The 14,873-nt window shown below is 46.8% G+C and overlaps 1 protein-coding gene across 1 annotated transcript in view; it reads left to right on the forward strand.

Moving 5' to 3' along the window:
• The window catches only part of CFAP161 (cilia and flagella associated protein 161), a 38,839-nt gene extending 36,075 nt beyond the window's left edge, over positions 1 to 2,764 (forward strand). Inside the window, exon 8 of the mRNA XM_010350251.3 lies at positions 2,493 to 2,764. The gene's annotated coding sequence lies outside the window, so the exon portion shown is untranslated. The remainder of the gene's footprint in view (positions 1 to 2,492) is intronic.
• Positions 2,765 to 14,873: the final 12,109 nt, after the last annotated feature.

The following is a 14,873-nucleotide window of genomic DNA, read 5'->3' on the forward strand; positions in this document are numbered from 1 at the left end:
GGGAGAGAGGATGGGGGTATTGCTTTATTGCCCGGGCTAGAATGCAGTCTAAATATGGGTATGCCTATAATTGTCCTTAATAATGGAGACATGAAAGAAAATGAGGGAAGAGAATAACAAACAAGGAGCCAGCCAACATTTCGTTTCAACTTCTAAGTTGATAGGATGTGGTACTGATAAGAGTGTATGTTTTGTGTATTTAAAGTGGAGAGTTCTATAAATGTTAATTAAGTTTACTTGTTCCAGATCTGAGTTCAAGTCCTGGATATCGTTGTTAATTTTCTGTCTCATTGATCTGTCTAATGTTAATGTTGAAGTCTCCCACTATTATTGTGTGGGAGTCTAAGTGTCTTTATAAGTCTTGTATGTCTGGGTATTCGTGTATTGGGTGCCAATATATTTAGGATCTTTAGGTCTTATTGTTGTTGCATTGATCCTTTTATCATTATATAATGTCCTTCTTTGCTTCTTTTGATCTTTGTTGCTTTAACCACTATTTTATCAGAGGCAAAAATTGTAACTTCTGCTTTTTATTTATTTATTTTTGCTCTCGGTTTGGTTGGTAAATCTTTCTCCATCCCTTTGTTTTGAGTCTTTGTGTATCCTTGAACGTGAGATGGGTCTGGCTGCAGCATACCGATGGGTTTTAGTTTTTCATCCATATATCATTATTAATTCTAAATTTAAATTGACTAAATCCCCCAATCCAAAGACAGACAGGCAATTTGGATAAAAAACTAAAACCCATCAAGCCCTGTTCCATTGCTGATGAGGAACTGTGATCCCCTGCTGAGGGAGAGGCGTTCTGATCTTGGGTATTCTCAGCCTTTTTTGGCTGTTTTCTTCCCTTCGTTGTAGATTTATCCATCTGTGGTCTTTATAATTACCATCTTTGTAACTGGGTTTCCAAGTGGACGTCCAGCTTATTGATTCTCAGCGCCGAAATCTGAGCAACCCACTGCGCCAACTCAATCGGCGGCGTTAAGATTGATGGTGCTTTTCTGACTCTGCACCAAGAACCGACGCTCTGAGGCGCCGGCAAAACCGCCTCGCCAGTCACAAGAGTCGCGCTGGCGACCCGCGGGGCTCCTCCGCTGGGAATCTCCTGGTGCGTGGGCAACAAGAATTCATGTGAAGGTGTGGCGTCCTCTCGTTCTTTGCGCTTTCACTGGGAGCTGCAATCCCGAGCTGCTAGTGATCAGCCATCTCGGATCTCATCTCCGGCTATTCGCTTCTTAATGAACTTGTAGCTCTAGGGGAAGGGTTTGAAAATAGAATGTCGGTAGCATGTGCTGGTTATTACTGTGCTTAACAAGATTTACAAGGAAGAGATAAGCACAGAAAATAATTGACTAGTTTCTAGGAGTAATAAAAGAAAATAGTGAAAGGCCAGAAATTAAAGTGGAAAAGCTAACTGCCCTCGGATGATCAATGCTAAGTCATGGAATTTAGAAGGAATTTAAATGGCGAAAAGCAAATATCAGATTAAGGGCGTGCCATCCAGTTGGAATTACAGGGAAAGTCAAATGAAGGGTGTGTTCTACACCTGTTGTTAAAATTTCCCTCTGGCTAAAATGTATCAGAGCAAATATTAGATTCAGGCTGTGGCCTCGACGCCTATTGCTTCAAGTTGCCTCTAGGTGGGCACCATTCTATTGAGTGAAAGAAGCTGGGGTGCGTAGAACGAAGAAACGAAGCAGATCTGGGATCCAAGCCTTGAAAGAACAGTGGGTGTGGTTCCTGGAAGCAGAACCGACTGCTGAACTTTGAGACTCATAACGCCAACCAAACCAAGCAGCCTCCCTGCTCATGATTCTGGCCTTAAAAGGCCTGTGATTATTCAGGACGTATAACCACACTTGAGAGTCCAAGAGGCAAACAGGCTGGGAAAGCTTTGCAGCCCCCCAGGAGGACACATTTTCTGAAACCGACTTCCGAATGAGGGCCAAGGAGGCAAGAGAAAAGGAAGCAACTTCTGAAAGATGTCCTTGGAGGACCATCAAAAAACGGAGTGTCCGGCGGAGAGCAGCCTCAACGACTAACTAGGGGACATCTCCCACCCTCCAGGTCGGAGGGCCTCACGATGGCTGTCCAGTAGGATTTCAGAATGTCTTTGGTTCTGCAACTGCAGGCATCTCCCGTTTTTCTCCTCTTTGAATGAGTCTTTATGGCTGTGTCTTGTCTCTGTTCCACCACTGAATACTGGTATGTAGAAGTCAGCTGACTTGACCTTTTAGATCAGCCGTTGACAAACTATTGCCCATTGGCCAAATACAGCTTATAGCCTTCTGCCTTTTTTTTTTTTTTTTTTTTTTTTGAGACAGGTTCTCACTCTGTCAGCCAGGCTAGAGTGCAGTGGCATGATCTCGGCTCACTGCAACCTCCGCCTCCTAGGTTTAAGCGATTCTCATGCCTCAGCCTCCTGAGTAGTTGTTACTATGGGCATGCACCACCACACCTAATTTTTTTTTTTTTTTTTGTATTTTTAATAGAGACGGGGTTTCATCATCTTGGCCAGGCTGCTCTCGAACTCCTGACCTCCAGCGATCCATCGGCCTCTGCCTCCCAAAGTGCTGGGATTACAGGCGTGAACCATTGTGCCCGAACTCTTCTGCTTGTTTCTAACTTTATCTAAATAAAGTTAGATTGGAACACGACTGAGCTCATCATTTGCATACTGTTCGTGACTGCTTCTTGTGCTACAATGGCAGAGTTGAGGCGTTACAACTGAGATGCCATAGGCTGCAAGCCTTACATACTTACACTCCAGCCCTTTAAGGAAACATTTGGTGACCTCTGTTCTAGGATGATAGATGGGGCCACATGGAGCCACATCTGACTTGAAGCAGAGATCACTGTGCATTTTCCGGAGATTCTCATCTTTTGAGCTGGGTTCCTGGACTGGATGGGTCTTTGTGTTGTCTCCCATGGAGTAAGAGTGAGTGAGTGTTTGTTTTGTGGAGGAAGGAGGGAGAAGAGGGACATTTGGTGACAAATGTGGCTGAGATAATGAATACTCACCAAATATTCTTGTGCTCTTCCTAGCTGCTCTGTAGTTGGGTGTGGTCAGAAAATAAGTTTCTGGCAATAAATCACCAAGTAAAAATGTCACATATCACTCCCAGCCTGAGCCATTGAAACACTCTTACATAATTCTCTGTGCTGTCTCCTCCTCGGATGTGGAACTCTGGAAGTATCACTTTAAGATGATGGAGACACGGGTACAGACAGCCGGACCCCTGAGTCACCTTGGAAGGTCTGACTGGTACAATAAACATCACAGCTGTCATAATTTAAATAAAAATGAGTTTATACTTATATATTATTGATGGTGACAAGAGGCAGAGAAATTCTAGGCAGACGGGGCTGATCCCTGGCAAAGCCTCACCCTCAAGTCAAAAAGCCTGAGACTGAGGCCCAAAGTGAGAACTTCTGTCCTTGTTCTCCTGCTCAAATGTTGCCTTTTCCTAAACCACCCATGGCCCCACCCCATCCTATCCTGTGCCGATAAAGACCCCAGGCTCAGCTGACGGAAGGGAGAAGCCACTGGATGTTGGGGACTAAGGTTGGACATTGGAGAGAAGTGGCTAGACTTCAGAGAACTTGCTGGCATAAGTTCAGAGAAGAATCCAGCTAGAGATGGCTGGACTCCAGGGGAAGATGCCTGCCCATCCTCTTTTCGGCTCCCCTTCCTGCTGAGAGCCACTTTCACTGGGGGCACTAAAACCCCCTCCACTTACCATTCTTCAGTTCATTCATGCAACCTCATTTTTCCTGGACGATGGCTAAGAGCTCAGGAAACATGAGTGCAGCTACAAAGGGCCCCCTGAGCTCTTACTACCTAAGCCATCTACGGACGGCAGAGCTAGAAGAGCTCTGGGGCTTCAGGGGTTGCAGGCACATCCCAGATGCTGCTGCAGGACCTGTACAGAGCCTGCTTCTGCCTGCACGCAAAAGCAGTCACCCTGCTCCTGCTCACCTGCATGCTCCTGCTCACCTGCATGCTCCCTCCCATGATGGGTAGAGTGAGTGGAGTTCCCTCCTGCTGGAGCAGAAGTGGCCAGCTGCTTCCAGTGCTCATATACTGTAGTTCCACCTTGTTTGCTCACATGCTGCCTCCCACAAGGAGTTGAGAATGGGGGGCTGAGTAAATGGGGCATGGCTGCTTCAAGTCCCGTGAAGAGGTCAAGGAAATATCCTGCTTCGCTATCTACATTTAATAATACGATTTTATATTTATGTTATTAATAGTTTCCCATACGATGTAAAATGGTCTTTGGAAACATGATTTTTAATGACTATGTTATTCCATTGGATTATTTCATTGATAATGCGCCATGCATGGAAAGGTATCAGGAGAAAGATGAGTTTATTCACTGCGTGTAGGGAAACAACTTAGTGTAATTTTTTTGGAAGTACGTAATAAGAGATGTCAATCAGCTGGGCATAGTGGCACACACCTGTAGTCCCAGCTAGGCATGAGGCTGAAGCAGAGGTGGCAGTGAATGGGCATAGCCCAGCTGCACTCCAACCTGAGTGACAGGGTGAGACCTTGTCTCAAAAAATACATAAATAAAGAGATGTGGGCAAACATTTATGAACCAAGATTTTTGTTTTAGCTTAATTTATAATATCAAAGTTGAAAATGACCTAAATGTCCAACAGTCACCAATCTGTTAAATAAATGGCGGTGCATTTCCAGTCATTTGTTGATGTGGCTTCTTTAGCATCAAGTGGCTGGAACTTGAGACAGCAAACGTGGATCCGATCTGACATTTGGCAGCTTGAACACTCTGTCTTTCACACTGTACCTATCCATTTCCTGCCGACTGCCTTGGATTATAGATAGGGCTGGCTGAGGTTTTTCTCCTCTTAGTTTTCTTGGCAACTCATGACTTCTGGCTGCAAAGACTCTTCAGATGGTCTCTTGGACATCAAACAGCTACAGCCCAACATTTGGTTACATAAAGTGCAAATGAATCATGAACATGTGGATTGTATTTCTATTCAAATACACAGGGATTTCAAATGATGGGAAATGGACGATGGGCTGTACAAATTAGCACTGGGTTTGGGAAATGGATGGAAATGCTCAACAGATTCTCAGTTACGTCCATCTACTCTTCCCCAAAACATTCTTCCTTCGCACCCTACAAATGACAGTTATTTAATTCGAAGGAATGCTGAAAGCTAGTCTTCCCTGCAAGAGAGAGGAAGGCCAAATGAATTTGCCAAAGGTTCTAGGGTTTACTTATTTTGTTCCAAAGCCAGCAAAGACTGAACAACATGCAAAATATATCCTCCCTTCCCCTTGGCTTCTGTGTTGGAACTTTCTTAATTTTATCTCTCTTCAGTCTCTTCTCTGTCTTGGTGTTGCGTCTCTGTTGCATGGCTTTTCCATTACTTGTTTCTTCAATGTTGAAATTTTATAAGGCTTCATGCTTAGTCCATTTTTTTTTGGGATGTTATTGTTATTTTCAATTTCTTCTCTCTGCTGCTTGAATCAGAATTTAGCCCATTTCTCTTACTGTGCTTTCTAGATTATTTTAAATCAGAACCTTTGACTTCAACTACTTTCTATACACTGATGATTTTTGTATTTCTGTCCCCAATCCAATCTCTCTCCTGACCACCAGTTCCTGCATCCATATGCCCACCAGGCATCTCTACTCTCTACTCCTGTAGCTCGCAGATGCTCCAAACCTTATGTCCAAACTGAGCTCATCATCTTCCTCATCATTCTAGTTGTTTTCCCTGCGTTCGTTGTTTTAATAACTGGAAGTATCAGTCACCAGTGCCATTAATTTAGTTTAGGCAATTTTGAGTTTTCACTGTATGCCAGACACTGAGTTAGATCAGGGAACACAAAGATGAATAAGAGCCAGTTTTGTTTTTTTTTTTTTTTTTTCCCTTAATCTGTTCACAACCCAGGGGAGAAGAAGCTGGACATATCCACAAATAATTATAGAGAAAGCCCAACATTAGAAATACGCAGAGAACCTTAGTAGCATGGGAAAGGGGCATGAATTATATAGGTAGCAGAATGCATTCAAAGGAGAATTTCAGAAGGCTGATCCCTGAGCTGACCATCAGAGGGTGAGAAAGGTAAAGGAAGAGGGGGGACAGTGTGCACGAAAGCATGGGGGTGACAGACAGCAGTGGAAGCAGACAATTAGCACAATTTCAGCTTTGCTGGAGCCTGGCGTCTGAAGCAAGGAGACAGGGCTTAGTTACATAAAGGCTTACATACCTTGTTCAGAAGATTAGAATTTTATCAGATAGTTTATGTAGTGTCTCAGGGGAGTGTTCAGTGGCAAATATAAATGTCAGATTTCTTCCCCTCCTCGTCTTCTGCTACCTTCCTCTTTCGTGAGAGAGAGTCTCCTATGTTGCCCAGGCTGATCTTGAATTCCTGGTCTCAAGCAATCTTTCTACCCCAGCCTCTTAAACTGTTGGGATTCAGGTGTGAGCCACTGTGCCTGGCCAAAAGGTCAGATTTTTACAGCTGTGAGAGAGGATGAATTTGAGGAGTGTAAGACTGGATCAAGGTAGATAAATTAGGAGACTCTTGGGTTACTCTGAGTGAATAGCATGAAAGCCTAAACCAGGAAGTGGCAGAGAAGTCAGTGGGGCTGAGCGATGTTTAGAATATATAACTGTCAGGGGCCAGGAGCAGTGGCTCACACCTGTAATCCTAGCACTTTGGGAAGCTGAGTTGGGCATATTGCTTGATGTCAAGAGTTCAAGACTAGCCTGGCCAACATGGCAAAACCCCATCTCTACTAAAAATACAAAAATCTTCAACTGATCTTGGTGGTGTGTGCCTGTAATCCCAGCTACTAGTGAGACAGAGGTACCAGAATTGCCTGAATCCAGGAGGCAAAGATTGCAGTGAGCCGAGCTTGAGCGATGCTTGACTGCCCTCCAGCTGAGCGATGGCACAAGACTGTCTCAAATAAAAATAAAAAGAATGAAAGAGAAAGAAAGAGAGAGAGGGGAAGGAAGGAATGAAAGAAAAAGAAAGAAGAAAGAGAGAGAGAAAGAAAGAAAGAAAGAAAGAAAGAGGCCGGGCGCGGTGGCTCACGCCTGTAATCCCAGCACTTTGGGAGGCTGAGGCGGGTGGATCACGAGGTCAAGAGATCGAGACCATCCTGGTCAACATGGTGAAACCTCGTCTCTACTAAAAATACAAAAACTTAGCTGGGCATGGTGGCACGTGCCTGTAATCGCAGCTACTCAGGAGGCTGAGGCAGGAGGATTGCGTGAACCCAGGAGGCGGAGGTTGCAGTGAGCCGAGATTGTGCCATTGCACTCCAGCCTGGGTAAACTCTATCTAAAAAAAACAAAAAACAAAAAACAAAAAAAAAAAAAAAACAAGAAAGAAAAAGAAAGAAAGAAAAAATATCACTGTCAGGACTTGAGCTGAAAGTTGAGATGAAGAAGAAGTCAGGGATAGATCGCAGTTATCTGGGCTGGGTGATGGGGAATCTGGTAACGACGTTAGTAAAGAAAACACGGGGGGCTCAGAAATATTCTTGATCTATTGGACTGTGATCTGTGGACTCATCCTCCTGTTTCCCGTCCCTGTACCATGGTGCATACTGATGCCCATGACTCAAGCATGCCCACCACCCTTTGCCATCTGGCCAACTCACTTGAGCTTCAGAGTTAACTCATCTGTCTATGCAGAGTTTCTCTGACCTGACTCAGCAGGGCCTGTGCGTCCACGTCTCCCGGGGCTAAGCTTTATCCCCCAAATCACCCCTCTGTAAGGTACTTGCCTCTGTCAGTCTGCAGTAGAGAGTTCTGAGGACGGAAGTCCGGCTGCTGCTCAGTTGCTGTTTGCTGACTCTCGAAGGCGTCTTGGGAAGAAGTGAAGGTTGCTCTTTTTAGATACAGAATTGAAATCTAATTTGTCAGAGAAATGAGGACCACATAGATGGCATCTGAGCTTTGATTTTTCTTTCTTTATTATGATTATTTTTTGAGATGGGGCTGACTCTGTCACCCAGGCTGGCTTGCAGTGGCACAATCACAGCTCACTACAGCCTCAACCTCCTGGGCTCAAGCAATCCTTTCACTTTGGCTTCTGGAGTAGCTGGGATTACTGGTGCATGCCACCATCCCCAGTTAATTTTCTTTTTTTCAGAGATGGGCGGGGGGTCTCTCTATGTTGCACAGGCTGGTCTTGAACTCCTGGACTCAAATAATCTGCCTACCTTGGCCTCCCAAAGTTCTGGGATTACAGGTGTGCCTGACCTGAGCTTTGATTTTGTGACAATTGTTACCAGTGTGGTCTCAGGAAAGAGGAAAGAGACAGACAGCATGTTCTGTGACCATCTAACAATGTGATCTGGGGCTGTAACAACTTCTCCCGGTACTAGATGAGTGGGAAGTTTCACCTGTGTGAGTGAGTGGCGAATACCCTGGAGGCAAAGCACAGTGACCATAGCATCTGGGCTCAAGCCTTTCCGGGACCAGGGTGGAAGGACAATGGGTGATGGACAGGAGTAGCACTGGTCAGAACAACAGGGTGACAACAGGAGGCTCCGAGGAGGACAACTCAGTCACAGGGGTCTAGGTGGGCCTTTTCCTTGGTTCCTCAGCAGTGCAGGGTGGGTGTCAGCTGCGAATGAGATTCTTGATAAGGGCAAGGACAGGAACCGGCTAAGGTTTCAGGGGCAGAGGAAGAAGGAGGTAGACACTGGAGCAGCAGAAGGAGGAGGAAAGGTGAAAAAATGCCTCTAGAGAAACAGACTGTTGGAGTAGACACGGTACAGGCACAGAAACCGCGACCTGAGTTGGAGCTCCTGGCCTTCAGTGGGGCTGTGTCCACAGCACACGGAGCGGGGCATGGAGCCAGCACCCCAAGTGAGCTCCTAGCCTGCCGTGGGGCTGTGTCCCCTGTGTTCACTGCAGATGGTGCAGGCACGGAGGCAGTGACCCAAGTGAGTTCTGAGTCAACAGTGGGGGTGTGTCCACTGCAGATGTAGCAGGCCATCTACATCTAGATGGAGCCAGCAACTCCAGTAAGCCCTAAGCCTACAGTGGGGCTCTGTCCACTGCACATGGTGGAGAGAGAGTAACCTGAGTGAGCTTCAAGCCTATAGTGGCGCTGATTTGGGGGAGCCTCCAAAGCTTGACAGCCTCACTACTGATTTCTTTTGGCTCTGTGGTCGATGTAAAGGAAAAGTGTGAAATGACGTGGAAGGCGTTGGGAAGGCACCCTGGAGGGACTGGAAATACCTCTGAGGCTAAGCCTAATGTCACTCCCTCCGTGAGGTCTAGTCTGTGTTCTCATTGTTGGAGTTCTTCTCTTCCCTCGAGCTCACTCCTGGCCTTTCAGGCATCCGGTCTGCCCCCACACTGTGTTCGTAGTTCTGCAATCACCACTTTTGGACATAGAGCTGAGATCTGATCTTTGCAACTTGACTCTGGGGCCTTCTTTGAGAACGGAACGCTGGCCTTTTGTGCTAACTCTCTGTACTTTAAACTGCCTTGGGGGAACCGTTGGCCCCTTTCTGGTTGACATCCATCCAAACACATTCAGTTTCCCTTGGAGAGGTGGAATTCAGACAACAGTCCTTTGTCCCCACTGGCTTAGCATTCTGTGGCAGCACGAGCTGGAATACTCAGCATTCCAAAGCCTCTGCCTCCTCCAGGTTTTCCTAGCTAGAACAACTCAGTCATTTCCGCATGACCAATCTGACTTGAGGTAGGAAGAGCAGAACCTAATCTTCCAAATGGTGTATTTATTACCTGCCTATCTCCACCTCAAGGGGGAGCAAAGGTATGATGCCCCAGGGATTACCCCAGGACTTTCATGTTAGTTCTGGTCCCCAAGTCATTCCTGGGTGCCATTTGTGACTCTCTGGCTCCCCTAGTGCTTCTTGGGTCCCTGTATGTGCTGGTAGTGGAGTCACTTCTTCTTCCCTTTACTACACCAGGCAGGCTGGATGAACCGCCGTAGTCAGTCAGCCAGATAGTGGCCGTAAGTATCCATCGATATTTGTCGGTTTCTTCTCTGCTCTTGTCTAGTTTGGAGGAGATGACCAAACTTTGATGGCATTCTACAATGTGACGCCGACCACAACCTGGTTTAATTCAGAGAGGTAATACAGGCGAAGTGATTAACACAGTGCCTGGCACAGAGTCAACACTCAGGAAATAGTTGCTGCTATCAGCACCGTCACTGTCATCACCATCATCACTGCTGCCACCATCACTATCATCACCATCATCATAATAACCACCACCACCACTGCCATCATCACTATCATCACCGCTATTATGACCACCATCATCACTAATTTCACCACTACCTTCATCACCATCATCACCACCGCCACCATCACCGTCACCACAACCACCACCACCACCATCATCACCGTCATCATAATCGCCACCACCATGACTGCTATCATCACTATCATCACCACTATTATGATCACCATCATCACTAATTTCAGCATTACCTTCATCACCATCATCACCACTGCCACCATCATGGCCATCATCACTAATTTCACCACTACCTTCATCACCATTATCACCACCACCACCATCATCAGCATCGTCACTAATTTCACCACTACCTTCATCACCATCATCACCATCGCCACCATGATGGCCATCATCACTACCACCACCATCACCATCATCACCATCATAATCACCACCACCACCACTGCCATCATCACTATCATCACTGCTATTATGATCACCATCATCACTAATTTCACTACTACCTTCATCACCATCATCACCACCACTACCATCATTGCCATCATCACTATACCACCATCACCATCATCACCGTCATCATAATCACCACCACCACCAACATAATCATGATTACCACTGCCATCATCATCATCATCTTCGCCATCTTGCCTTCAACCAGAACAGGTTCACATTTAGCAGGTTTAGTCATTGGTGTTTCATGTGAGATGTTATTTGTAAAAAGAGAGATGATCCTCTTTGAAGTTTGCAGACCACATGGATCGGCTCATCCCTAAGTTCTTCAAGCTATGACTTTCATGGTTCCATGACTATGTTTGGCCAAGGCTTAGCATGGATACCAAAGATTATTGCCTTTCCTTCCGGACACAGGTGGGATAGGTCCTTTTCACTGACGCAGCTGCTCAGTTCTTGGTTGAGAACATGTAATTGGTAGTTTTCTGGTCATAACATAAGAATATTGGGTATAAGTCCTACCTCCATCATTTCTTAATTCTGTGACCCCATGCAAGTCTCCCAATCTCTCTGGAACTCTGTTTCCACGTCCAAACACTGGGGAGACTATGAGGATTAAACAGTGTCGTGGCGATAGAGTCATTCTTTGTAATGTGTGAGGTGTATGGGCATTGACCATCATTGTTTAGCAGTTAATAGTTAAGCAGGTTTGTGGTTTCTAGCACTATTACAGATTGCTGGATGGAACTTCGGGACTTTTTCCTGAGATTTGGGATTTCCAAATCTCCAAGGTTAGAAAGTCAGCCTGTGCTTTTTGCCCTTCTTTGAAAGTTGAATGAGGTTCAATTTGTCCTTCACATGAATGTTGAAAGTAGCAAAGGATTTCAAAATCCATAAATAGGTGTAATGGTCTGTCTCTATAATGTTCTGAGTGCAAAAATAAATGATGAAGGCAGTGAACATTTTAAAATGAATGAGCCGGTTGAAGGAGAACACCGATTTTTAGGTGCACTTACCGTCCGAGGAGCTGAAGGCACAACAATCACACATTAGGCTGAAAGATAGTTTACTGGCATCTTCTGAGCCACCCCCACATCCCATGGGGTCACTGTTGTGTAAGTTGTCACATGTCACTCCAGGCAGTGTGGCAGATCTCCATGGGAATGTGTGGGAAGTGGCCGAGGGTTTGAGAGACAATGCTGGCTCTTCTGATGACAGGACCCGGAAGGTGTTGCAGCCCATTTGCTACACAAGGCCCGATGGAGAATGAAGAAGCCAAGTCTTAAAGGTCTGTGATCTTGGGATGATGCTGGCAGGCAGTGGCTCAGCTCCTTAAGTGTTAAATGGGATTTGACAGCATCATCTGGAAACTCAGAGGTCCAGGCAATGGGAAATGGGAGGAAATCAGCCTTGGGAACCGGTCCCGGGGCTGCTGTGGGTCTGGCCCCTTGGGAACAATATGAATCCATTATATAACAGGGTGTGGTGCAGTTGGACTGGATTTGGGCTGTCTGTCCCACGGAAGCGGCCTATGCTGAATCTGGTAGGGGCCGTAGCTTGTGGCTTTGGGAGAATGAAGTAGGGGCTGACTGTACAGGCCAGTCTCTACGCTAGAGGCCGCTAACCAAGAGGGAACACACAGCCAAGGGGCAGGGTTTAGGGCAGGCTCCAGGTCCATCAGGGCAGCACAGGCCAGGCAACAGCAGTGGGAGGCAGGCTAGGCAGACCAGGCCAGTACGTGAGACTTGGGAAGCCTCGGGGCTCACTCCAGGCACGCAGGTCCTATGCCCACAGCAGTGAGGGTCGCTGGGCACCTCACCTGCCAAGCTCTCTGAGCCCCCAGCATCCTGCCTGGCAGCCCAGTCGCAATCAGCTCACAATCAGCTGGGGAGAGAGGGCCCAGCAGCAACTGGGAGCATCTGTGTCCGTAGCCCTGTGGGGCTGGGGACACACGGACTAGCTAAGGAAGGGGACCCACTCATCTGAAGGGATCACAGTCCAAGGGACGGTTGAGTGTGTGTGGGACACCAACAAGCTCTCCGTGCTGAGAGCCAGTAAGATGTACTGCTAGTGGGGGCACAGCCAGTGGCCAAGAGGGGAACAGAAATTGGAGCGTATATGGGTGGTTGAAGTTATGTCTCTCCCCAGGTGGTTTAACTAGTAAGAGGCGGGACCTTTCGTTCTTTGTTGTAGATGCTTGGGTGAAACAAAAAAACTGCTCCCTGAGCTCCTTGTATGCAGGGGAGAGATGGCAAAGACTTGGGTTTGTGTATGGGAAGAGGTCACATGGAAAGAATGAAGGAAAGAGAAGACCTCCCAAATGTGGTTTCTCCCCAATCCCCCAAGGCTCATTCCAGCTTTTCTAATTTGTGATTATAATTGGGATGGTGCCATTTGATCCCCACCCATTCTCCCAGGTTGGGGGACATAGTCTAGAGAGGAAGGGGTTGTGCAAAGAAGCCTGGTGCTTTGGGGCCTCTTCCTGGGGCTGGCGGTAGAAACTCAGAAGTCAGTGTCAAGGGTCTTTCGTCTGAGACACATGTGCATGTGATGCTTAAGCCAAGAGGCCAAAAGCAATGGGCCCACAGCTGTAGCTTAATTTCAACACTGCTGCAAACTCGGAAATGTTAACCTCAAAGGACATGGTCCTTTGTCCAGGGAGATTCCAGCTTCATCACATGGGCTGCTGAGGCACCTGGTTCTCTGATCCGTAAAGGTCATCCTGTTTCCTCTGCGTCTGACTGTCAAGAGCTCCTTGGGGCAGCTGGCACATCTGGACAATTTTGGGTACCTCTTCGAGGCACAGGAAACTTTCAGCTGTACTCCTACCCCCGACGGAAGACTCAGGAGAGTGTCCCAGAATCTTTGTCTAAATACCCCAGGTGGATATTCTACTCGGTGTAGACTGACACACAAATGCGGCTCTTTTCTCGCAGAATGTCTGGCAGGGAGTGGGCACAGGTCTCTGAGCTCTTTTCTCCAGTGTGTATGGCCCCATCTCTTGGTGCCAACCTTGGAAAGGAGCAGAGTGGGCAGAGTCCCTCTCAGGCTCCAACCTGTGGCATTGAACTGGGCAGAGTTTTATCTGCTTTTGGATAAGAAAAAAAGCTGCTCCGATAGCATCTCATGTTCTTCCCAAAATCGTTTGATGACATAAATTTTGTGCTTTGTAACCTCCGGGCTTTTCTCTTTGTAGTCAAAGCCAAGCTTTTGGCATTGAAGAAACAAAAACAAATCCAAATGTATTTATTTGGATAAGCCACACAAATTTAGTGACTTAAACAAAGCGAAGTTATCAGCTTACAGTTCTGGAGGTCAGAAGCCCAAAATGGGTCTTCTTGGGCTAAAATCCAGGTGACAGCAGGATCATGCTTCTTTCTGGAGGCTGGAAGGGAAAATCCATTTCCTTGCTTTTTAGCCTCTGGAGGCCACCTGCATTCCCTTGGCTCGTGGCCCCTTCCTGCATCTTTAAAGGCAGCAGCAGAGCATCTTCAAGTCTCACTTTGGCTCTAACCTCCTCTTCTGCCTCCCTTCACTCTTAATTGAAAACACAGTCTCCTCCGGGTAACTACTCATTTCATTCAGGACTTTCCCTGCTGAGCCTCTGTGTTTGGAAGGTGCATACAACTCACAGTTACCTCTCTGCTGGAATTCACTACAGATGTCGCCTGTCGGTCCCTCCTTTGTCCATGACCATCCTCACTATGTTGACTGCTGAGGCATTTGCTTCTCTGATCCTTCCACTTTTTTTTTTTGAAATGGAGTTTCACTATTGTTGCCTAGGCTGGAGTGCAATGGTGTGATCCCAGCTCACTTCAATCTCTGCCTCCCAGGTTCAAGAGATTCTCCTGCCTCAGCCTCCCCAGCCTCCCCAGTAGCTGGGATTACAGGCATGTGCCATCATGTCCAGCTAATTTTTGTATTTTTAGTAGAGATAGGGTTTCACGATGTTGGTCAGGCTGGTCTTGAATTTCTGACCTCGGGTGATCTGCCCACCTGGACCTCCCAAAGTGCTGGGATTACAAGTGTGAGTCACTGCCCCTGGCTGATCCCTTCCACTTTTAAGAATACTTGCGATTACACTAGACCAGCCTGGATCATCCAGGATGACTCCTTTATTTCGAAGTCAGCTGAGTCACAGGCTTCATTCCACCTGCAGTCTTAATCCCCACTTGCCA

Source organism: Saimiri boliviensis, chromosome 5 (genome assembly GCF_048565385.1).
Source record: "Saimiri boliviensis isolate mSaiBol1 chromosome 5, mSaiBol1.pri, whole genome shotgun sequence".
Taxonomy (NCBI): Eukaryota; Metazoa; Chordata; class Mammalia; order Primates; family Cebidae; genus Saimiri; species Saimiri boliviensis.